The 23,270-nt window shown below is 38.9% G+C and overlaps 1 protein-coding gene, 1 long non-coding RNA gene and 1 pseudogene across 6 annotated transcripts in view; 2 read left to right on the top strand and 1 right to left on the bottom strand.

Annotated features, from left to right (window-relative positions):
• CCDC148 (coiled-coil domain containing 148) overlaps positions 1-23,270 on the top strand; it is a 264,311-nt gene that overhangs the window by 219,054 nt on the left and 21,987 nt on the right. The window lies entirely within an intron of this gene.
• LOC147578493 (methylosome subunit pICln pseudogene) lies at positions 3,049-4,845 on the top strand (annotated as a pseudogene).
• On the bottom strand, positions 18,574-21,362 carry LOC147578492 (uncharacterized). The gene is made up of 2 exons (XR_015255244.1): positions 19,379-21,362; positions 18,574-18,949 (listed from the first exon to the last, which is right to left on the bottom strand). It is a non-coding gene; the product is annotated as an uncharacterized LOC147578492 (long non-coding RNA).

Here is a 23,270-nt window from a genome sequence, read left to right as displayed (position 1 = left end):
GTATGCTAGCTAACTTGACACTATCTAAAAAAAAGACCATCACAATGCCCTATATCTGCACAATCTCAACACCCATATTTTAATTGTAATTACTTGTTAGATTTTTATCTTTTCCAATAAATTGTAAATTCTATAAGAGTGGAATCTGTGTCTACCCAATACCCTCGTATTTTGTACATTGTAGGTAACACACAATCTTAATAAATATTCATCAAGTGGGAGAATGCATATAATTAGAGGAAAGTACTATTCGACAAATGGTAGGGCCTCAATTTGTTGTAGATGAAGGAGCCACGCTTGTCTTTGTTGTGGTTAAACTAGAGGAATAAGGAATTGCCTCACTCTTTTGGTTATTTATCCCCCTTTTCTTTTCCTACACAGAAAATAATACCATCTCAAAAGTGTCAAGCCTAAGTGTTAAATGTCATAAATCATAAAGGTTACCTAGTTCAATGCTTTTAATTTTTTTAATTTTTTCTACTACCTCTACAAATGGTCATACATCCTAGGTATGTATCTCCGGATGCTAAACTTGCATCTTCCAGGGCAAGTCCATTTCATTGCATCAGTCCATTTCATCTTTGGACAGCTATTGAATTTTCTTTCCTCTTGTTATTTCTTTATGTTTTGGTAGTAAGCCCAGTTCTGTCTCACCAGCTTCCACACATTACTCCTCCTTCTATTGCTTGAGATAATGTGGAAAAAGTCTGAACCTTCCTTCCCTTGACAACCATTTAAATACTGAGAATAGTTATATATTTCTCTTCCCCCATCTCCATCTCCATTCCTATAAGCCCTTTATTTTGTAAGCTCTTTTTGGAGAGGTATGTTTTCAACTCATTTGTCATTTGCAGTGGAGGAGGGGCTTAGGGGGAAACCCTCACTGGCCAAAGGGGCCCATTGTGATTCAGCACACATCACGGTTCAGGGTCACTATGGAAATAATTATCAAAGGATAAAAATTATTTTTTTAACATTTATTTATTTTGAGAGATTAAGAGTGGGGAAGGGGCAGAGAGAGAGGAAGGGAGAGAGAATCTCAAGCAGGCTCCATGCCATCAGCATGGACACTGAGGTCAGTACCTGAGATCATAACCTACCGAGCCACACAGGTACCCCACATAGGACAGGCATTATTGTAAATAAAGATTATTACTTAGGAAATTATTTCTGTCAGTATCTAATATACATTTATTTAAATAAGATAAGTTTATATCTACAAGCAAACTAATTTGATTAGACAGAGGTATTAACATGAGATCAAGTGATCAAGTACGAAGACAGTGGATGAGGTTGGTTTCACTTGCAGAAGGAAGTAAATGGAAAACCTCTCTAGTTCCAGGTGGATCTTGGGCCAATAGATTAAGATTCTACTTGTTACTACCTACATTATGACTCCTCCTAATTACACTGATTGTTAACTTGGAACGAACCTTTCTATTTAGAGCAGCTATTGGACTTCTTGAATCTTGGTGGTCTGGGAGGAGAGTTACTATCTGCTCAGTGGCTTAAAATCATAGAGCTGCTTAGCCCTGTCATGCTATCCAAAGGAGCCCCTTTCCATCACCATAGCCAAGTGAGACAGCAAAAAGGCAGCCAGCACAAAGGAGTAATTGTTAAGTTTTTCCCTTTTGTTTTCTGGTTTGAACCACATCTACCCTTCTGTTTTTTTGTATCATCTGTAAGCTAAGAATATTTTTTACAGTTTTAAATGCCTGGGTAAGAAAGAAATAATGTGAAAACCATATGAAATTTAAATTTCTGTGTCCATAAGCAATGTCTCATTTGAACACAACCATGTCCATTCATTTGTCCATGACTACTTTTGTATGCCACCATGACACATAAAGAGTGACATACACAGCAGCAGTAAGGCCCACAATCACTGTGTATCTGTGTGTGACATACAGTGGCTGTATGAGCAACAGGCCTGAAATATGTATTATCTCACCCTCTAAAGAAGAGTCTGCTGACCCCAGGTCTAGTGGGATGGTAGAAGGAAAGGACATTTATGCTGTTGCTTTTTGCAAAATATCCTTGTGTATTTGGGTTCTATCCTTAACTAGTCTCTAGATAAACTGAACTGGAATGAAGGAAAGCTAGGAAGACCTGACATTTTATTCACTCTAATACACTATTCTCTCCTCTGATTGCATCCTTTTTTTTCCCATTCTATTTCATAGTAAAGCACTTCAAGCTCTAGGTATGCTCTGACCCTCTGCCAAAGCAGAGCAGAATTAAAAGCTTCTTCCCCAAGACACATGTAAATTAATCTTGTCCAGGTAACATAGCGTTTGTGCATGTGTATATGAATCACTTTTTAAAATCTATATTAAACTAATGATCATCTTTCTCTCTTCTCCACTTTTTTCTTTAACTTTGGTAAAATCTCAAATTTAAGGAAGAGTTGCAAAAATGGCACAAAGAATTTCTACCCAGATTTACTAATTTTTAGTATTTTGCCCTATTTGCTTTATCATTTGTACTCTTGCTCCCTCTGGCCCACCACCCCCCCCCCCCCCCCCCCCACACACCGTGGTCTGCCATATTATTTAAAAGAAAGTGCGGGCAAGTAGCAGGAGTTGCTGTGCTTCAGCTCCCTCCCTGCCTATGCCTTCCTGGCTCCCTGCTGCAATGAGCTTCCTCAAAAGGTCCCTGCTGCCATTGAGGCTGAGGGCTTTGGCGACAGCCAGACACTGAGGCTGTGCTGAATGGCAGGGGCCTCAGCACCGGCCCCTTTGATATCACTGAGAGGCACCTGTCTTGGTTTGGTGACTCTGAATTGGGATTCTTTTTTTTTTATTTTTTTTATTTATTTTTTTTTTTAAATTTTTTTTTTCAACGTTTATTTATTTTTGGGACAGAGAGAGACAGAGCATGAACGGGTGAGGGGCAGAGAGAGAGGGAGACACAGAATCGGAAACAGGCTCCAGGCTCTGAGCCATCAGCCCAGAGCCTGACGCGGGGCTCGAACTCACGGACCGCGAGATCGTGACCTGGTTGAAGTCGGACGCTTAACCGACTGCGCCACCCAGGCGCCCCTGAATTGGGATTCTTAATGGAATACCCCACCATTAGTTTGCATGCAGTGTCCAGGGACTTAAATGCCTATCCATGAGAGCATTTGTATGTTATGGTGAATGCCAAATTTGGAGAAGAATCAAAAGAATCTGTTGCTGGAGAAGACAGTGATGATGCTGTCGAACCTATTGCTGAATTTAGATTTGCGCCTAATGATAAGTCAGCATTGGAGGCAACGTTCGCTGCAATGGGTGAATACCAGGCTTTGCATTCAGATCCTGAGGACGAAGATTCAGATGATTGCAGTGGAGAAGATTATGATGTGGAAGCATGTGAACAAGGGCAGGGAGACATCCCTACATTTTACACCTGTGAAGCAGGACTATCCAATATAACAGCAGAAGGCCGAGCCTCACTGGGGAGATTAGAAGAAATGCTTTCTCAGTCTGTGAGCAGCCGGCATAACATGGCTGGTCTGGACAAAAGACTCAACAAGAGATTATGAAGATGGGATGGAGGTAGATGCTACACCAACAGTTGTTGAGCAGGTGGAGGATGCAGACATTGATCACTGAAAATGATTTATGCTGCTGTGGGATTGTGCTCCTGACTGCAGAAAGAACTTGGTGCCTCTTCTACTGTGGAGGGGGTGTTGATGAAAGTCTTTTTCTTTCTCCCAAACTTACCCGAATCAATTCTCTTTTGAGACAGACTATACAGAGACAAAAAGTTGTTACCAGTAGAAGAAACTATGACCTTTATTAACAAAGGTGAATTAACTTAACCAAGAGGGTATCTGTAGTTTATCATCTACCTCAAAACTTTCTGTGTATAGGTACCCTCAGAGTGGGCCTACAGTTCCTGCCTTTACTGTATGCATCTTCTGTAACCTAGCAGGACTATGTGGTGAGAACGCACAGGCACTTGAAGGTGTAGGTGGACTGACTGGGAAGAAGGGGGGCTGAGTCTAAGATATACCCCCTTAGAGCCTAAGGATCCCCTTACCTCTTAAAAAGAAAGACAAAGGGATCTCAGAGAAATCCTGACCTCCACTCATCTCCATAAGGGTAAGTTTCTTTTTACTAACTTGGGACACAGATAAATTCATTCAGGCATCACTAGGGAGTCTCTTGGGAAATATCCTAGCCACATATACCACTAACACAAGTGCTTCTGACTACCTTTTACTCCTTTCACCACGTTTCACAAGTCTGTTTTGTTATAATCTCTTAGTTTATATCCTTTAATTCAAACTTCTTGGGTCGGTGTCCATAACAACAGGTGAAATTGGGATGTAAGTACTCCGAGTGCTGCAGATGAAATTGTTTTGTCTTTGTTATAGTTTAACAAATAAATCCAGGTTTTCTAAAAAAAAGAAAAAATAAAGAAAATTTCAGACATCATGAAATCTCACCACTAAATATTTTGGCATGATTTAGCTAAGAATAAGGACAGTCACCTACTTAACCACAATACCATTGTGATAGCTAAGAAAATGAACAAAAACTCCAAAATATCCTCCTGCATCTAGTCTATATTCCAGTTTCCCTAGTTGATATTTAAATTTTTTCATAGCCTCCCCAACTAAGATAATATAACCACATGAAGAAAAAATTATTTCAACTAACTTTTGAAACTAATGCTTTTTACAGCCTTTGTTGGATGAATTCTAAGGGAAAACTTTCTGTTTTACTGGAAAAAAATCCTAAACTTCACTCAGTAGGTTTAATATTTGTGCTAATTGTGACCTTGAAATATTCTACATTTGTGGTAGGACAAAACATTTAAAAGAACGTTTTAATGTTAATGGGGCTAGGACTGTGTGTACAAGAAAAGATACCAATGTTAAATTAATAAAATTTTAAAATGTCAGTATTAAACATAAAATGAAGATATCAATAAGGACTTGTGATTTTTTTTTTGTTTGAAATAAATTTTTCTCTCTCTGGAAATAGTCACTGAAATGGCCTAGAAACAATGACACTTCAATAGCAATGAGTATATCTAGTACTATTTAAGTCTGTGATGGCCCTCCCTTCTGTTATCCCTCTGTAACTGGGGTCACTACACTTTTTCTGTAAAGGGCTAGATAATAAATATTTCAGCCTGTGGGCCATACACTGCAGGTGCTAAATCACACAGACTAGCATCTACCTCAATTTAGGTATTGATTCCTAAATATTATTTTCTCTTTTTTTCCCCCATTTCTTTTTCTTTCTTCCAAGGTTTTATTTAAATTCAAGTTAGTTAAGGGACGCCTGGATGGCCTAGTCAGTTAAGTATCTGACTTCGGCTCAGGTCATGATCTCACAGTTTGTGGGTTCGAGTACCACATCAGGCTCTGTGCTGAATTGCTCAGAGCCTGGAGCCTGCTTCAGAGTCTGTCTCCTTCTCTCTCTGCTCCTCCTCTGCTCACTCTCTGTCTCACTCTGTCTCTCAAAAATATATAAATGTAAAAAAATTTTTTTAAATTCAAGTTAGTTACCATATAGTGTAATATTGGTTTCAGGAATAGAATTTAGTGATCCATCATTTACATATAGCACCCAGTGGTCATCCCAACAAGTGCCCTCCTTAATGCCCATCACCGATTTAGCCCATCCCCCCACTTATGTCCCCTCTAGCAACTCTGTTTGTTCTCTGTATTTTTAAAAAATTTTTCTTTAATGTTTATTTATTTTTGAGAGAAGGAGACAGAGTGTGAGCAGGGGAGGGTCAGAGAAAGAGCGAGACACAGAATTCAAACAGGCTCCAGGCTCTGAGCTGTCAGCACAGAGCCTAACCCGGAGCTCGAACTCACAAACTGTGAGATCATGACCTGAGCCAAAGCCGGATGTTCAACCAACTGAGCAACCCAGGCACCCCTCTTGGTTCTCCGTAATTAAGAATCTCTTATGGTTTGTGTCCCTCTCTTTTTTTAATCTTATTTTTCCTTCCCTTCCCCTATGTTCATCTATTTTGTTTCTTAAATTCCTCATATGAGTGAAATCATATGGTATTTGTCTTCCTCTGACTGACTTATTTCACTTAGCATAATACTCTCTTTCTATCCACATTGTCGCAAATGGCAAGATTTCATTCATTTTAATGGTGGAGTGATATTCCATTGTGTGTATGTATATGTATATTTACATATATATATATATGTATATATATATAACTCATCTTCTTTATCCGTTCATCCGTTGATGGACATTTGGCCTCTTTCCACAATTTGACTATTATTGATAGTGCTGCTATGAACAGTGGGGTGCATGTGCCCCTTCAAATCAGTGTTTTTGTATCCTTTGGGTAAATACCTAGTAGTGCAATTGCTGGGTCATGCTGTAGTTCCCTACTGGTTTCCAGAGTGGCTGCACCAGTTTTCATTCCCACCAGCAGTGTAAGGGGGTTCCCCTTTCTCCGCATCATCACGAACAGCTGCTATTTCCTGAGTTGTTAATTTTAGCCATTCTGACAGGTGTAAGTTGGTAGCTCATTGTGGCTTTGATTCGCTCTAACCATCATTTTCACCTAAAGAAACCAGGATTAATTGAAAAGAAAATGGCTGATTCTAGGTCTAGAGCTGAGAAATTATAAGTGGAGCTTAGACTGTTTTATTTTGTCAGCTCATAAATGTTGAAGAAATAATAGATTTAGAAACTGGCACTTTTTTTTTTCAATATATGAAGTTTATTGTCAAATTGGTGTCCATACAACACCCAGTGCTCATCCCAAAAGGTGCCCTCCTCACTATCCATCACCCACCCTCCCCTCCCTCCCACCCCCCTTCAACCCTCAGTTTGTTCTCAGTTTTTAAGAGTCTCTTGGGGCACCTGGGTGGCTCAGTTGGTTGAGCAGCCGACTTTGGCTCAGGTCACAGTCTTGCGATTCGTGAGTTCGAGCCCCCTGTCGGACTCTGTGCTGACAGCTCAGAGCCTGGAGCCTGTTTCGGATTCTGTGTCTTCCTCTCTCTGCCCCTCCCCTGTCTCTCTCTGTCTCTAAAATAAATAAACGTTAAAAAAATTTAAAAAAAAAAGTCTCTTATGCTTTGGCTCTCTCCCACTCTAACCTCTTTTTTTTTTTTTCCTTCCCCTCCCCCATGGGTTTCTGTTAAGTTTCTCAGGATCCACATAAAAGTGAAAACATATGGTATCTGTCTTTCTCTGTATGGCTTATTTCACTTAGCATAACACTCTCCAGTTCCAACCACGTTGCTACAAAGGGCCATATTTCATTCTTTCTCATTGCCACATAGTACTCCATTGTGTATATAAACCACAATTTCTTTATCCATTCATCAAACTGGCACTTTTCAATCTCCAATGTAATAATTATTTCAGGCAAAGATCATCAATAGATAGTAAAATCTTTGGATGGAAAATTTTTGAGAAATAAGATATTTATGCAGAGCCAAAGTATCACTCAATGAATTACTTACTAAATGAAAAGAGGGGGGAAAACATGCCTGTACAATGGGGAGATCTGGGTATCGCCACTTTAATCAAATGTACTAATTTAACATGACTCATAGTGGACTAATAGCTTGACATTGTGCCTTCTGAGATGATGCAATATTAAATACATCTTACATCACCTTTTTGCCCAAAATACTTTATCTCAGTATAACTGATTTTCTAGTATAGGAATTGGCAAAGATTTTTTAGAAAGAGATGGACTGTAATTTTTTTAGGCTTTGTGAGCTATATGGTCTCCTGTGACCAGTCTCAACCCTGTCCTTATATCAGGAAATCAGCTATAGACAATATGTAAACTAATGGGTGTGGCTCTGTTCCAATAAAACTTTATTTACAAAAAATAAAGTGGGGTATTGGATTTGGCCTGTGAGTTATAGTTGGTCAACCCTTCCTTGTTTGAGACTTAACTTACAGGAAATTCAGGGGGAAGAGGAATGAAAGGAAATAATTAGATACCAAGAGAAAATAATCAGATAAATCCAAAATGACAGACATGTTGCAAAACCACTTTAAATGCTTCAAAAAAGTGAATATCATGGGTAAAAGAACTGATAGAACTGTTCAGACTAAAATAAACTAGTGAGACATAACCCGTTTCAGTGTGTGGATCTAGATAACAATCTTTTTTTTAATGTTTATTTTTTATTTTTGAGAGAGCGAGAGAGAAAGACAGAGCACGAGTGGGGGAGGGGCAGAGAAAGAGGGAGACAGAATCTGAAGCAGGGTCCAGGCTCTCAGCTGTCAGCACAGAGCCTGACGTGGGGCTCGAACCCACAGACGTGAGATCATGACCTGAGCAGAAGTCGGACACTCAACCGACTCAGCCACTCAGCACTCAGCCACCGATGGCGCCCCAACAACCATCTAATTTTATACATGGGCCACTAAACCCTGCGTCTCCACCCCCATTCTTGTGCAGATGATTTTTTGGATGAATGTACAGAATCTTTTGATTATCCTCTCCCTCCATCAGAATGATTTACAATCACTACCAGAACGACCAGTTTGAGAATGTCTCAACCCTCCTGGGTTGCTTTTCAAAGTCTCATGACATAAAATTGATCGTATTTTTTTACTAAACTTTTGATTACAATAATTAAGAAAGCAAGTTTATGAAGAAAGAGGCAGAAAAAAAAAAAACACCTATGCTTTAATCACCAATCTTTAGTTATCATCAGTTACAAGCAAGCTTGTATCATTTGACCCTTATATTCCCAAAGGAAAAGAAACATTTGCTTGTTCCTGATAACAATCTAAGCAGATAACTATATTTTTACTAATAATTATAAGGCGACCTTCCTTATTCACCTGCAATTTTCTTGTGAGACATGACTTGGAATTAAAATCTCAATTTATTTCAGAAAATGTCATTTAGAACTCCTAAGTTCTGCTATAGAAAAATAACTTAAAAATAACTTGTCAGTTGAAAACGGGTTTTACCCATGGGGGAGGGAAAGGAAAAAAGAAAGAGGTTAGAGTGGGAGAGAGCCAAAGCATAAGAGACTCTTAAAAACTGAGAACAAACTGAGGGTTGATGGGGGGTGGGAGGGAGGGGAGGGTGGGTGATGGGTATTGAGGAGGGCACCTTTTGGGATGAGCACTGGGTGTTGTATGGAAACCAATTTGACAATAAATTTCATATATTGAAAAAAAAAGAAAACGAATTTTAAATTAACATCAACATCTCTTTGTACTGAAACTATTTTAAGAAAGTTATTTTCCAAGCTTGAAATATCATATACTTTAGAGCAAACTAATAAAGACAAGTAAGATTTCTTATAGACCAAGACAAGATGTTTTTTCCCCCCAATTCACACCTTACTGCCATGACACTTTTCTGTTCTCCCAGTAGAGCCTATACACAAATTTAGAGCAGACTTCCTTACATTCAACTAATCTTTACTAGTCTGATCATCCCTTCCTTGATTTTTCCACTCTTGTTTTAGTTTCCTTAATAAGTCATCTTTGTGAGGACAAAGCTGTTTCAAAATCAGGGCTTAATGTCCCTCGTCGCATTGAAAGTTTCTCCTGCTTTTGCTTCTTAGGGGAGATGTTTTTGAACTTCACAGTGGCTTTTCAGTTATGTTTAACAAAGGCTAAATAAAATGTGTGCTACCAGTAACATACAAAATCAAACAAGATAAATTTAAACACAGTTCACTGTTTCTACCTTTTTTATCCTACAAACCATCCTTACAGGATGATAATTTTAAATGATCTTTTCCAACCTATAAAATAGATCTTGGGCCACTACAAGTATTGCCTGCAGATATTAGCCAAGAAGTTCAATGAAATCCCAGACACAACTACAAAAGAAAGCAAAAACATGAATTGGCACGTGTATAAAAATCACCATAAATTTGCATTTGGGAGACTGAATGATTCCTAGTGTGATTCAGAAAAATGATGAGTATGACTCATTGGGCTATTCTTTGTAGAGGGCCAGAGTTGATGAACTGAGCCTCTAGTATGGAACTCAATAGTGATTTTATTCCGAATCTATTAACCTATTTAATTTATAAGTTAATAATAACCGAATGCCTTCTATATTGTCATAGAGTAATGAACAAAAAGGACAGTCCCTGATTTCAAGGACCTGACGGTCTAAATGGGGAATTTAAATACTCTTGGTGAGAGCAAGCGCAAAGTACTATGGGAACACATGGAAACAGCATCTAAACCAGGTAGGCGGTGGCAGGGGGGTCAGGAAGTCTTCGTGGTAGAAGGAAACATCTTTCAGAAAGGGGAAATATCTTTCTGCCAAATACCTGTGGCTATTTTAAGGAAGTGCCAATAATTTGGTATAGTTGAAGCATAGGATTTGGAGTGGCTTGGGGAAAGGTTCCAGTGAGAGAAAAGGTTGAGTAGATATATAGAAGCCAAATTATGAAAGTCCTCCAAAGCCTTAAATCTTGTAGGGTTTGAGTAGGGTAAATTCTGACTTTTTAAATTTATTAATTATAATTAATTGAGTCGAACAATTACTATATATTTAGTGGTTTATACCCTATTTCCCCAAAAAAGTTTAATGTATGCACAGAGATTAAACAAATTCCAGAATACTAGAATAAAAAACTATGGAAATAATTACCCTGGGAGGTTGCACATGTTAATGTATTAATGGGTTCAAAATGGGATTAGACACACAAAATGGATGTAGTAGGTTATTAGGGGAACTTGTTTATTTAAGGCCCTCCCACAGAGGGATCTCATTGGCATGATCAGACACTGAGTCTCAGACAGAATGTTTTCTTGGTCTGAGTTAGTATTATGTGTCTTAGGTATTTATAACCTTATCCCTTATGTATACATACCCATCTATTTGGGGTACTCTTAGTAAATATGATCTTCAGGTGAGCTTAGAACATCAGAGAATATTTAGAAACCTGAAGTCCATATCTACTTTTGGGGAAAATCCAGACATCCCATCTTCCATTGACTGCATTTTTGGGTGACTTTTTAGTAATAAGATTCTCTACCTCCAAATTAAGCTTCTATGGAATCATTGATTAAAATGGCTGATTAAAAACAACTTTAGGGGGGAAAAAACCGTTAAGATAATTTTCTTTTACTGAATTCCTCTCAAGTTCTATGAAGTGCCGTAAGTTGAATCTCTCTGAACTTATCCTAAGTGGAAACTGAGAACAATGACTCCTCTGTATAAAATTCCCAGGCATTCTGCAAGATCACTTTCAGCTTACCATTAGCCTTATCACTGCCATATAAAGAGTCTTACTTTCTTTATATTTTCTTGAGTCAGTTCCTGATCCTTTAATAACATTTGCTGACCTCCTCCTGAATTCCCTCTTAAGAATTCAACTATTGATTCAAAGACATTTAATGATCTCCCTTTGTAGTGTCTTAGTAGATACAGAGTTGGGCTTAAATTGTAGTTATTTGAAGTTCAACTTAGCTAATAAGAAGTAACTATACAACTGCTGTACAGAGCCCAGAGATATGCCCACACAAACACTGATACACACATGTGCAGAATAGGGTCTAGGGGACAATGTAGGTAAAGGAGCAGGGATTTCAAACAGAGAAAAGTCAGATATAAAATTTATATAAAGGAATTTCTGACTTCACCTTAGAGAGGAGTGCCAATTAATAAAATAACAATTCAATATGAACATTATTCAGGTCAGTTGTTTGATATAGTTATACTTCCACATGTTTTGACTTGGGAGATGTCAGACCACTTTGAAAGGAAAGAAGGCTGGAGGAAATGGGAACTTGTGAATTAAAGTCAGGAAATTCCACATAATTATACTGTACCTTTGTGTTTCTCCATCTTAATACTAACTGGATTCACAACAATAATGTGCTGGTAAATATTCAACAACTTTCTAGGGGTTTGGGATACGGCATGGAATAAGCCCTGATATGTAGTAGCATTTACTGTCTTCTGTGGTGTACATACTTTTACCATGGTTTATTTCAAACAACCTACTTGATGTCACTTAACACAGAGTTGAGATACTTGCATACCATTATATATTATTTCTACTGTATAGATACCACAGACATAAATAACCTCAAGAGCATAGATAATAGTAAAATAATTACTATTTGATTTTATTTGTTACCTTTCTTTTAATTTTTCAATTTTTTGTATATTGTATTATTTATACAAGTTATTAATTGTAATGTATTTACTCCAGTAAACATGTTAGATTATTTTCAGGTGTACAATATAGTGATTCAACAACTCTACGCATTACTCAGTTCTCATCACAACAAATGCACTCCTTAATCCCCATCACCTATTTCACCCATCTCTCCACCTACTTCCCCTCTGGTAATCATCAGTTTGTTCTCTATAGTTGAAAGTCTGTTTTTTTGGTTTGTCTCTCTTTTCCTTTGCTCGTTTGTTTTGTTTCTTAAATTCCACATGAGTGAATTTGTATGTTTTTTGTCTTTCTCTGACTTATTTCACTTAGCACTATACTCTCTAGCTCCATTCATGTTGATGCCAATGGCAAGATTTCATTCTTTTTTATGGCTGAATAATATTCCATTATGTGGAATAATATTCCATTCCACATCTTCTTCATCCATTGATCAATTGATGGACATTTCAGCTGCTTCCATAAATTGGCAATTGTAAATAATACTGCAATAAACATAGTCATGCATGTATCCCTTCAAGCTAGTGTTTTTGTGTTTTGGGGGTAAATGCCCAGTGGTGTGATTACTGGAATGTAGGGTAGTTCTATTTTTAACTTTTTGAGAAACTTCCATACTGTTTTCCAGCGTGGCTTCACCAATTTGCGTTCCCATCAATAGTGCATGAGGGTTTTTTTTTTTCTCTACATCCTCACCAATACTTGTTTCTTGTGTTTTTGATTTCAGCCCTTCTGACAGGTGTGAGGTGCTATCTCATTGTACTTTTTGATTTGTATTTCTGCAATGATGAGTAATGTTGAGAGCATATTTTCATGTGTCTGTTAGCCATACTGCCTTTGTTTCTAAATATAATTTATTTTATTGTAAGTTAATATAATTTCATGTTTATTGATGCCTGTATTAAGCAACTAGCTTGCAAAGATCCTAAACATCTAGCAATTGGCTGTCACCAGCTGGTATGAGGCAGCTTTGGCGCTTGACCCCAGCAGATGAAAGCAATCATGACGTAGGTCGCATGAAGAGATAATTGTGATTCCCTATGGATAGCTATGGAATTGCCTGTGTGCAGACCTACTGTGCCATATTAGCTGTGCTGCCTCCCCTGTGAGTTCTCTCAAAATTCAGAAGTGAGGTCCTATGCCTCATGCACCCAAGAGACACTCTATGCTCGTTGTGGCTTGTCTGGTCAGTTTGAAGAAAAGTAAAAGCTTTCCCAGAAACTTTGAAGTCTTGAATGGAAGACTGAAGGAACTTCAGTCTTCAGTATGGAGGTGGTGTTTTCATCTGGTCTTGTTAACACTGGTAGCTTAGGAAGCAGAATCAAACACAGAAAACTCTCAGGATGTGCTGTACATGATTGTGGGGAAATAGGTTCAAAAATTCCTTATACTTACATAAATGAGGTAGAAAAAAGCTTAGGCCAGAAAGCTGCCACCACGGGACGAAAGCACCCAAGGTTAGTTACTGAGATATTGTAATGAGATCACAAGAAACTTGTTATATCACCTGCAGGAAATTACTTTCCATCTGGCACCAATGTACCTTGATCACAAACACCACTTGCCCCTCAGACCCTTTGCTTCTCTCACACACAAGTTAATGATTACTGACTGATTGTTTTCTCCACGCTCACCACGTGTATACTATCTTGTTTTCTCCACATTCACCACGTGTGTAAGATCTTGAGTACTCAATAAATACGGAGATAAAATGCCTGTTCCAGCTTTTGTCTCCTCCTGGACGTTAGTCTCTCTCCTATTTAATTCTGTGTCCACTCTCTTGCTGACAAAGGGAGAACTCCAGGTTCCTAGCCTGTGACACATGATCTTTTAAAAATTGTTTCCTGGGTGGTCTATGACCAGAAAGAGGGGCTCTGAGCTAGGAACAAAGATATTCTTGAAGAGGGAGCAAATATTTTCGACAGGAGTCTTACAAGCCTAATAAAGGTGGGGGAGGGGAAGAGTATTATCCTAAATTTTAAGAGAATAGGCAAAAATTCAGAGAACAAGAACAAGACCTTGGGGCTAAATAGGTGCTGAATGGTGATGAAACCCCATGCGTATGACTGGAGGTTTGATCATTATAGGGCAGAAATTTGGACAAACTTTAAAGTCAGGATGTTGGATGTGCCTTCATGTGAAATGGCCAAACACCCGAGGCACATCAGGAGACAACAGTATCAGTTAATATATTGAGGGGGAAGTGGAAAATAACAAGAATAGCAGACTTTGGGAGGATTTGGAGAGTGGGAAAAGCAGAAGATACATACCTTAAATACAGAGAATAATCCCATAAGGTCCCTTAACTGGAAATAAAAGCAGAGAAGAGAGAATTCCTCCTACCTAAGTCCACATCTGGGCACCAATGGCCAGAAGTCAGGGAGGGAGTATCTCACATGTTCCCATAAACAACAATGGAGTAAACTTTGTTAAATTATGTTTTAAGAAGTTTATTTTGAGAAAGAGGGAGAGCATGGGGGGGGGGGTGGTGTCAGAGGGAGAGCGAGAATTCCAAACAGGCTCCATGCTGTCAGCACAGATGGGTCATGAGATTATGACCTGAGCCAAAAACAAGAGTCGTACCCTTAACCGGCTGAGCCACCCAGGCACCCCAGGAGTGGAGTAAATTAACCCCAAGTGAGACAAGTAAAAATTGCAACATGTGCAGAGCTATCAAAGTGAGTTTAGGAATTACCAGCAGGTGATGGCGCATACACACATATCAGGAGTCTGTGGCAGGAATCTAAACCAAGCTGATGAGCAGGACAGGGATGGGATGCTGGAAGGAGAATATTATAGTCAGAAGAGGCCAAGTGTGTGGGAACATCCAAAGTAAAATATTAAGCGGGTAATGAACCAGGCATTTGAAAGTATTATGAGCACAGGGCAGGACTAGGAAGGCAAAAAGCAGTATCCAAGAGACTGATTACTAGAACAATCTACCTTCTTGAAGCTGGGTTTTCTATTGTTCCCATGCAACAGCCACTAATCCCAGAAAAGCAGTGGTTTCCAAATTTACAGAGCAAAAATATAACCTAGTGGGCATGTGAAAATACAATTCTAGATTTGTACCACCAGGGATCTTAAGATTAAGCCCAGGAATCTGCATTCTAAATAGAAGCACCGCTGAAAATGCCATTTCAGTTGGCTTACCAACCACTGTCAGAGAAAGATAGCAGTGTGATTAATCCAGGGGCCCTGATGGTAAGACAGTTCTGTAAACATCCTGTTAAATCGCCGAGAGTTTCAGCATCCCCACCTGGCGAGCAAATGCTAACTCCTGTGAGAGGCAAGTTCATGGCCCAGCTGTCACAACTTGTTGCAGTTGCTTGGAAACATCTACTCCTTTTACTTGTTTTTGTATCTTCTTTGATTTTTAATGTTGCCATTTTACCCTGGGTTTAATATTCTGCATCGTTTCCAATCTTGTTTGGAAACAGGTGGGATATAAATCCTAATTAAATAAAAAAATTGCTGATGGCCTCTCATGTAATCAGAAGTGGAAAAAGGGAGTAATGCTGTTTAGTTGAATAACAAAATGTTTTATACTGAGTCTTTCTAGATAATGTATGGGAGAGTACCTTGAAAACTGTCAAGTTTTATACAATGAGATGATTTTTAAAGTATCAGTACTTTATATGTACCAAATAAGTATGTGTATTTATCTATTGTATTCCTATAAAGTATCTACTCAAAGCTTCTTGTACTTAGGTTTTAGTAATTGAAGGGGGAAAGACCACGTTTCCATCGAGTATACCTAAAGAGAAGAATACATCTCTTTGTCAAAATATTGTGGCTCTTTATTCTTTGTAGTTCTTCCAAATCCTACAAACAGAGAGAGGATTATCAGTACCATCTGAGTATGTGTGGGCTTGAAAGCTCTAGATGTTTCTAAAAGATCAAGGCTTTTGATGCTTTTTTTTTTTTTTTTTTTTAAATCCTGGGAGCTTTTGGTGCAAGTTAATCCTTATGATGTCTCAGACTATCGCTCTACAAACCCTTCCTAAGGCTTCGATGTAATGGACATAAACCATTTTATGTTGGACCAGGTTCAGCTAGGGTCTTCCTGTGGTCTGTGCTTGGCAATTGGCCTATTTGCAGAAAGGCTTGTCTCCATCTGCAATTATGCCAAGGTCTTCATATAAATGCTGTTATGCATTCAAATGGAGCAGTCCAAGCAAGACATTTCTGATCAGATTGAAGAATACATATAAGAGAGAAATGTTGGCTGTGCCTGGCTAAGGTGATAAAATTACTTTCACAACGGAGGATCTATGCAAAAGATAGATTTATTGATGTGACAGTCTTCAGGGAAACCAGAAACATGATCTCAGAAAGATGTATACTCAAAAGGAGGCCTTAGGGAATATTCTTGTCTCTTGAAATAATGGGGAATCTGGCAGGAGGAGTTGTGACAATCAGGAGAGGACAATAAAGATTAAAATTTAGAGTTGGTTGGAGAGAGAATCTGAGTTGCCTTTCATATATGTGACAAGGTTGGCTATATCTCTAAGAAATTAAAATTATGAGTGAATACAGGGAACAAACTGATGGTTGCCAGAGGGGAGGGGAGTTGGGGGAATGGGAAAAATGAATGAAGGGGAGTGGGAGATACAGTACTCCAGTTACAGAATAAGTCACAGGGATGAAAGGTACATCATAGGGAATACAGTCAATGGTATGATAATAGTGTTGTGTGGTGACAGTTGTGGTGAGCACAGCATAACATGGACTTGTCAAATCACTGTTACACACCTGAAATGAGTATTGTGTACCGTTGTGTCAACTATACTTCAGTTAAAATAAAGTTATCAGGTTGAAGGATGTGTAAGTGTCGACTTAATATTTGAAGAGCTATTTTAACTATTGACCATTGTGTTATTTGGGGCAACCATTTTTAATTTCTGTTTAAAGAGAATATTTATTTTCCCAGTTTTATCAATTTTGCTGATGATAAATTCTTGATGCCAAAAAAAAAAAAAAAGAAATTAGAATTACGTGGATATTCAGCTTATAGCTTTTATAGAAAATGAAATAGCTTTCTTTTGCTATCCAGGCCACTGGATCACCCAGTAACTTGAGGGAGAGTAAATAATTTACCTTTGAGGAGCAAGATTAACGCCGCTTCTGTTAGTTTAACTTGGACTAAGTGGGTTTTCCTGTGGGCTTAGTGTTTGGGGTCATGATTAGGCCCCTAGGAGAGCTGGGCCTGTTTCTTCTCAGAGCTTGATTACCAAGAAGGTCTTGTGACAAGAAAGAGCTCTTCTTCCTAAGAAACCACTCATGCTGTCGCTTTACACACGGTGCAAAACGTGAAAAGAGACACAACCCATCTCCTGGTGTCCTTTGTTAGCTGTGTCTAGAGAGGCCAACATTTGGCCATTGTAACTTTTATTAGAGTAAAATTTCATAAAAATTAATTACCTGTTTCGTTTACACCAGCAACTTAGGAAACTCTGCCCTACTTCTCTTCTAGCCTGTCCACCCTTTCCCCGGCTGCTCCTTAAACTTGGGATTTAGCTATAATATATAGCTGATACACTGTTAAATTGTACAAAGTGTGGTTTTGTCGACCTATTTCATTGTGCTTCTCTGGTCCATGACTCTCCTCAAGGAATTTCTCCATTTCTCCGTTCAAAGAGCGGTCCCATGGAATGTCAGTGTGTGTATCTCTAGCTTAATGTAGGAAAGGAAAATACAGGGTTCTTGAGATTTATTTCTGCCCTTACCTAAACAGTGCTGCTGAGGAAAAAAAAAATCCTTTAAAGGGGGGCTAAACAAACAGGAAAAAACACAGTGCCTGTGTGTCTGTTGGTTAGGTAACCAACACCTGATTTTGGTTCAGCTCATTGATCTCCATTCCCCAAGATAGAGCCAGCCCCCCACGGGGCTCTGCAAGGCTCTCTGCCCCACCCCTGCTCACACATGCTCTTGTGCTCACTCTGTCGAAAGATAAATAAACTTTAAAAGGGGGGCGGAGGGTCACTGAATCAAGTATTACTTATACATTTATCTGGATCTCTGCCCACTTTATCTTATTTTTCCCGGTAAAGTTGGTCACTTTAGCCTACAGTACTATGTTCGAGCTGATGTGTCTGCTTGAGTTCTGGAGAAAGCCACAGATTTCTCTCTTGGCCTCAATAGCCTTTCTAGAACATCGGCTTCAGCATCTCACCTGGCCTCAGAGCTCATCAAGCCTGCACGGGGGACGGGCCCCCTCCCCCGAGATGCAAACGTGTCAGCGTGCAGTTGGCTGGACTGCCGGGTGTGCTGCTGTGTGGAGGTGTCAGTGATTCAGTCCCAAAGGCTGAATTCTGAGACCTAAAGGAGACAGAACTAAGAGAGGCATGACTGGGCTGAAAGTCACCAGAGGAGGGAGTTGAAACTTGGAGGCGGAACCCCCAGGGACAGCAAACGGATCAGCATTTAAGGGAGCGAGCGGAGGAAAAAAGCAGGAGGAAAGTCATGCCCAAAATGTAATATACTTTATCTTTTGTTTTTTTAAAAGGCATAATTTAAAATGCCTAACCAAAAAGTTGTGGTAAAGAAAATATTCTATAATGTTGGTAGAGGAGGGATTAGAAGGGTTACTTAAAAAAAAAAAAAAAGAAAAAAGAAAAAGAAAAACCTTCAAAGGTGTTTATGACAGTAACCATTCTGCTACACTGATTTTTTTCCTGGTTTTTTAAGCTTCAAGTGTTAAAGAGGCTGTTTATGAAGCCTCTTTGCTGATCATTTCCTAGACTAAAAGAAAATCAGGGTTTACTTCATTGCTGTGGGTGGCTGAATCAGTATAAAAATCTTCGGTCCTTTTGATGTTTGCTGCCTATAGAAGTTCTGAGAAACCTGGGAAGGAAAGAAACAGACCATAAGGGGATTTTCAAACAATAGTAGAGACGGCAAGTTTTATTAATCCTATTTACTTAAGTCATTTGTTTGAGGGGAGAGGACTGTGTTTCTTTTGTTCTTAATGCCATCCTGTCAGGACTCCTGACAAAGGGAAACCAGTTCCATCAAAATGGCCTATATGGCTGTCTCTGGAAAGACAGGACCAATTAAAATCAGAAGTTGAACATAGATAAAACCAGAGTGAAATATTTTAATTTGGTAACCCAGTGGTATATTTTATTAGTGTGGCTTTTTAAAATTTCATACCCACACAATGCTTCCTTCAGTTGTGAGTCTGAAAACATTCTTATTGAAATTAGGGTCATCAGAAATTATATGTATCTTAGAAGAATTCTTCAGGGAAGAAAATCCAATGAAACTAATCACCTATGCTTCTCCTCTTCTTACTTTAAAATTTTTCTTTTTCTTGGGCACCTGGGTGTCTTAGTCGGTTAAACGTTTGACTCTTGATAATGGCTCAGGTCATGATCTCACAGTTGGTGGGATGGAGCTCTGCATCAGGCTCTGCGCTGACATCATGAAGCCTGCTTGGGATATTTGCTCTTCATTCTTTCTGCCCCTCCCCCACTCACGTGCCGGCACTCTGATGCTGTCTCAGAATAAAAAAATAGCGTTAAGAAAAATAATTTTTTCCTTTCCAAAGTGGGAAAATAATTTAAAGAAACCTAATATTGTGAAGTAAACCCTCAATATGAGTTCCCTTCTTATGTAGTTGATAGCATGATAGCATCTTAAAGATGTTTTAAATGCAATACATATTAGCTGTGACATTAAACTTTATCTACCATAAACCATTTGTGAGTTCAAGAGTTACTGTGCAAATTACCCAAGTAGTGTTAAATGACAGATGTCTCTTCTTGGTGAACTCCTGTGATGGCAAGTGGCAAGCCCCGTATGTATTCAAAAATCTAGATGTAGGCTGTGTTTGTCTACTTGATAGGTATATCTAATGGCTCTGGGATTTTCTTATGTGATTTGGTAGGAGTATGATTTTTACACACTCATATATGTGGCACTTAATACAAATACGTGGAATAAATGAATATATGAAGGCAGTGAGGCAAATAAATGTTGATTTGCCTGGGTAGGTTGTTAAATTCCAAATCATATTTCCTGAGAGCCAACATGTCATTTGTGCCTCTCCTGCCCATCCAAAATCACGGTACCAGGAAGCTCGTGTCATGGAAATCATCTTTGAGTTTGCCTTTTAGCATCTATAGTTCCTGATCATTCAAAGGAGCCGGACACTTGATTTGAAGTTAAAGTGGTTCAACTTCTCTTACTACTCCTCAAATGATTAAGTATGTTCCAAAGGAATACCCACTGATTAACAGAAGAGGGTATATTCAATTTATTCTTAATTTTTTATTTTGTCAACTCTTCTGTTATTTACCTACAGTTTAGAAAATTTAATCAAATGTTTGCCATAACTTTAAAAATTTTAATCTCTTTCATTTATGGGTGAATAATGAATATTGCCTTCTGTTTTAGGCACTATGCTAGTTGTTGGGGATACAAAGGCAATTAAGACATAGCCAATACCCTCAGGAAGTGTAGTCTAACACAAACAACACATGGAAACAAACAACTATAGTACAAGTGAATAAGTGTATATGTGTTTATGCCTATTAGTTTACTTGGATATCCATCCCTGCCTGTTCAATGGAAAGGCACGTAACATTTCCCAAGCTGGATTCTATTCAAAAAAGCTTTGATTATCAGATAATTTGCGGAAATTAGTATACTAGTCGTCTTTTTGAGAATTCATATTGCATACCACTATATTCTAATAACTATTCTGAGAGATCCTACTGTGAAGAAATCTATTTCACATTGTTTATCTTTCTCAAGCTTACTTGAATACCCAACACAATATCCATGGCACACATGTTAACATCCTGTGGAATATTAGCATTCCATGGGCCATTAATTTGGAAAACAAACTGATTATCACTTGGAACAGCTTGGCACATGCCCTTCTGTTACAGAGGATGAAAAGATAAGTATTCCCTTATACGTAGAAGATATGTTTACTGGTCAGGACTACTCAGAAGCAACTGAGAGAAACCTAACTCACACTAACTTAGGCAGAAGGGAGAATGAATGGGAATCCAGGAGGGAATCTTGCTTCAAGGACTCAAATGACATCTTCAGGTTCCTCTCACTCTCTTTCTGCTTCTTTACTCTTACGGGTTTGTGCATTGGAATGGACTTCCTCCTATGGGCTGGGGAAACCAGGAGGAAAAGAGACCTGGCTTGATTTAATTACATTATTTTAGGTAGTGACCGCAGAGAGAAAAGAAAGCTTTTCTTCAATATTCATATATAAATCCCCAGGGAAAGATTCTTTTTTTTTAATGTTTTTATTTATTTTTGAGACAAAGAGAGACAGAGCATGAGCAGGGGAGGGGCAGAGAGAGAGGGAGACACAGAATCCAAAGCAGGCTCCAGGCTCTGAGCTGTCAGCACAGAGCCTGATGCAGGGCTCAAACTCAAAGACGGTGAGATCATGACCTGAGCCGAAGTCAGACGCCCAACCGACTGAGCCACCCAGGCGCCCCCCCCCCCCCCAGGGAAAGATTCTGATTGGTTCAGTTGAAGCTCACTGAGGGCCAATCACTATGGTCAGATTTATAATGTACTAATATTAACCATATCTGGTCACCAGGAAAAGTTGGGAGACTCTGATTAAAGGTTTCAACAGACCTACAAAGAATAAGGAAAGGCAATTTGAAGGGGATTGATAATTCTAGATTGATGATAGGGGATAAAAAAAACCTGACATGTCTACCACAATGTGGTCAAATTATTAAAATCTAGATTTAGCCATAATGGGCAGTTAGCCCTAGTATCCAATTACTTCCAGAAAGGGGGTGGGGTGGGGTGGGGAATCTGCTCTTCTAATAGTAAAGTCATTATTTTTGGAAGATATCTCCTAATTTATAAAATGGTTTATAGTTAATAATTCCAAATGTTGTGACCTCAGATGGTTAATTATATAAAAGATTTTCTTGGCTCCAGGAAGTGGCATTGCTCAAAGTTATACATTCTACTATTTTTTAAAGTGGTTGAAATGATTAACCCTGCTGTAAATATTACAGGTTAAAATTGTTGCAATATATGATGAGGTATTAAACAAGGGGAACTTAATTCTCTGCTTTTGGATTAGAGCAAACCCAAAATAATTGAGTAGAATCTCGACCCTCTCCCATGGTACATGGTGGCTTATCTCCAAGCAGACGTGAAGAGGCATGTGCCTAATAGGCATGTTCTAATAGGCATGTGTCATTACGTTTGTTCCTAAATTTTTTGTGTATGAAAAGGATGTCCACTCTATGCGAAGCTCAGATGCCCACTAAAGCAGCAGCTCTGCATTTAACTAGCAATATGATATAGTTACACTTGAGAGATTTGTCTGAAATGAATCTTGATATTACATGAAGAAAAAAATAAAAGATCAATGGATTTGGGGGTATGAAGGAGGTGGAGGCCACAGATATTGATGCCTCAATTGTAGCAAGAGTCAGATCTCAGGGAAGATGTTTTGAAATTAAGAAAAGAAGTGGATTCACTTTGGAACCATGGGTGAACAAATAAGAAGGAGCAGGTAAGGGGCGCCTGGGTGGCTCAGTCAGTTGAGTCTCCGACTTCGGCTCAGGTCATGATCTCACAGCTCGGGAGTTCAAGCCCCACGTCGGGCTCTGTGCTGACAGCTCCGAGCCTGGAGCCTGCTTCGGATTCTGTGTCTCCCTCTCTCTCTGCCCCTAACCCACTCGCATTCTGTCTCTGTCTCTCTCAAAAGTAAATAAACATTAAAAAAAAATTTTAATTAAAAAAAAAAAACACGGAGCAGGTAAAAGAGAAGGAGGAAAGGCAGAGAAGTAGGATGTACATTTCAAAGAGGTGGTCATTAGGACCAGCCATTGTGGACAGGTTCAGTCAGAGGAGCTCTAAAAGACTCTAGGTTTACAATTTGGAGTTCCTGGTGACATTGGGGAGAATGGTTTCCAGATAATGGAGGAGGCAGAGGCCGGACTGCATGGGTTTGGGATTAAATGAGAAGTGAAGAACTTATAACAGAAAGTATAGCTTTTTCATCTAACAAATTTCACCTAGAAGGAGAAAAAAAAAAAGGAGGATGGTAGTTGAAAAGAGACACACTTTCCCCATTTGAAGAAGTTTGCATGCGGAGAAAAAAAGAATCATGAAGTGGGAGAGAGAAATATTGAAGAAATAGGAAAGGAAGAAATTCATTTCT

The sequence above is a fragment of the Puma concolor genome, chromosome C1, assembly GCF_028749965.1.
Source record: "Puma concolor isolate L17-30 chromosome C1, mPumCon1.1.hap2, whole genome shotgun sequence".
Lineage (NCBI taxonomy): Eukaryota > Metazoa > Chordata > Mammalia > Carnivora > Felidae > Puma > Puma concolor.
The sequence above is the reverse complement of the archived record's forward strand: the minus strand, read 5'-3'. Positions and strand labels throughout refer to the sequence as shown.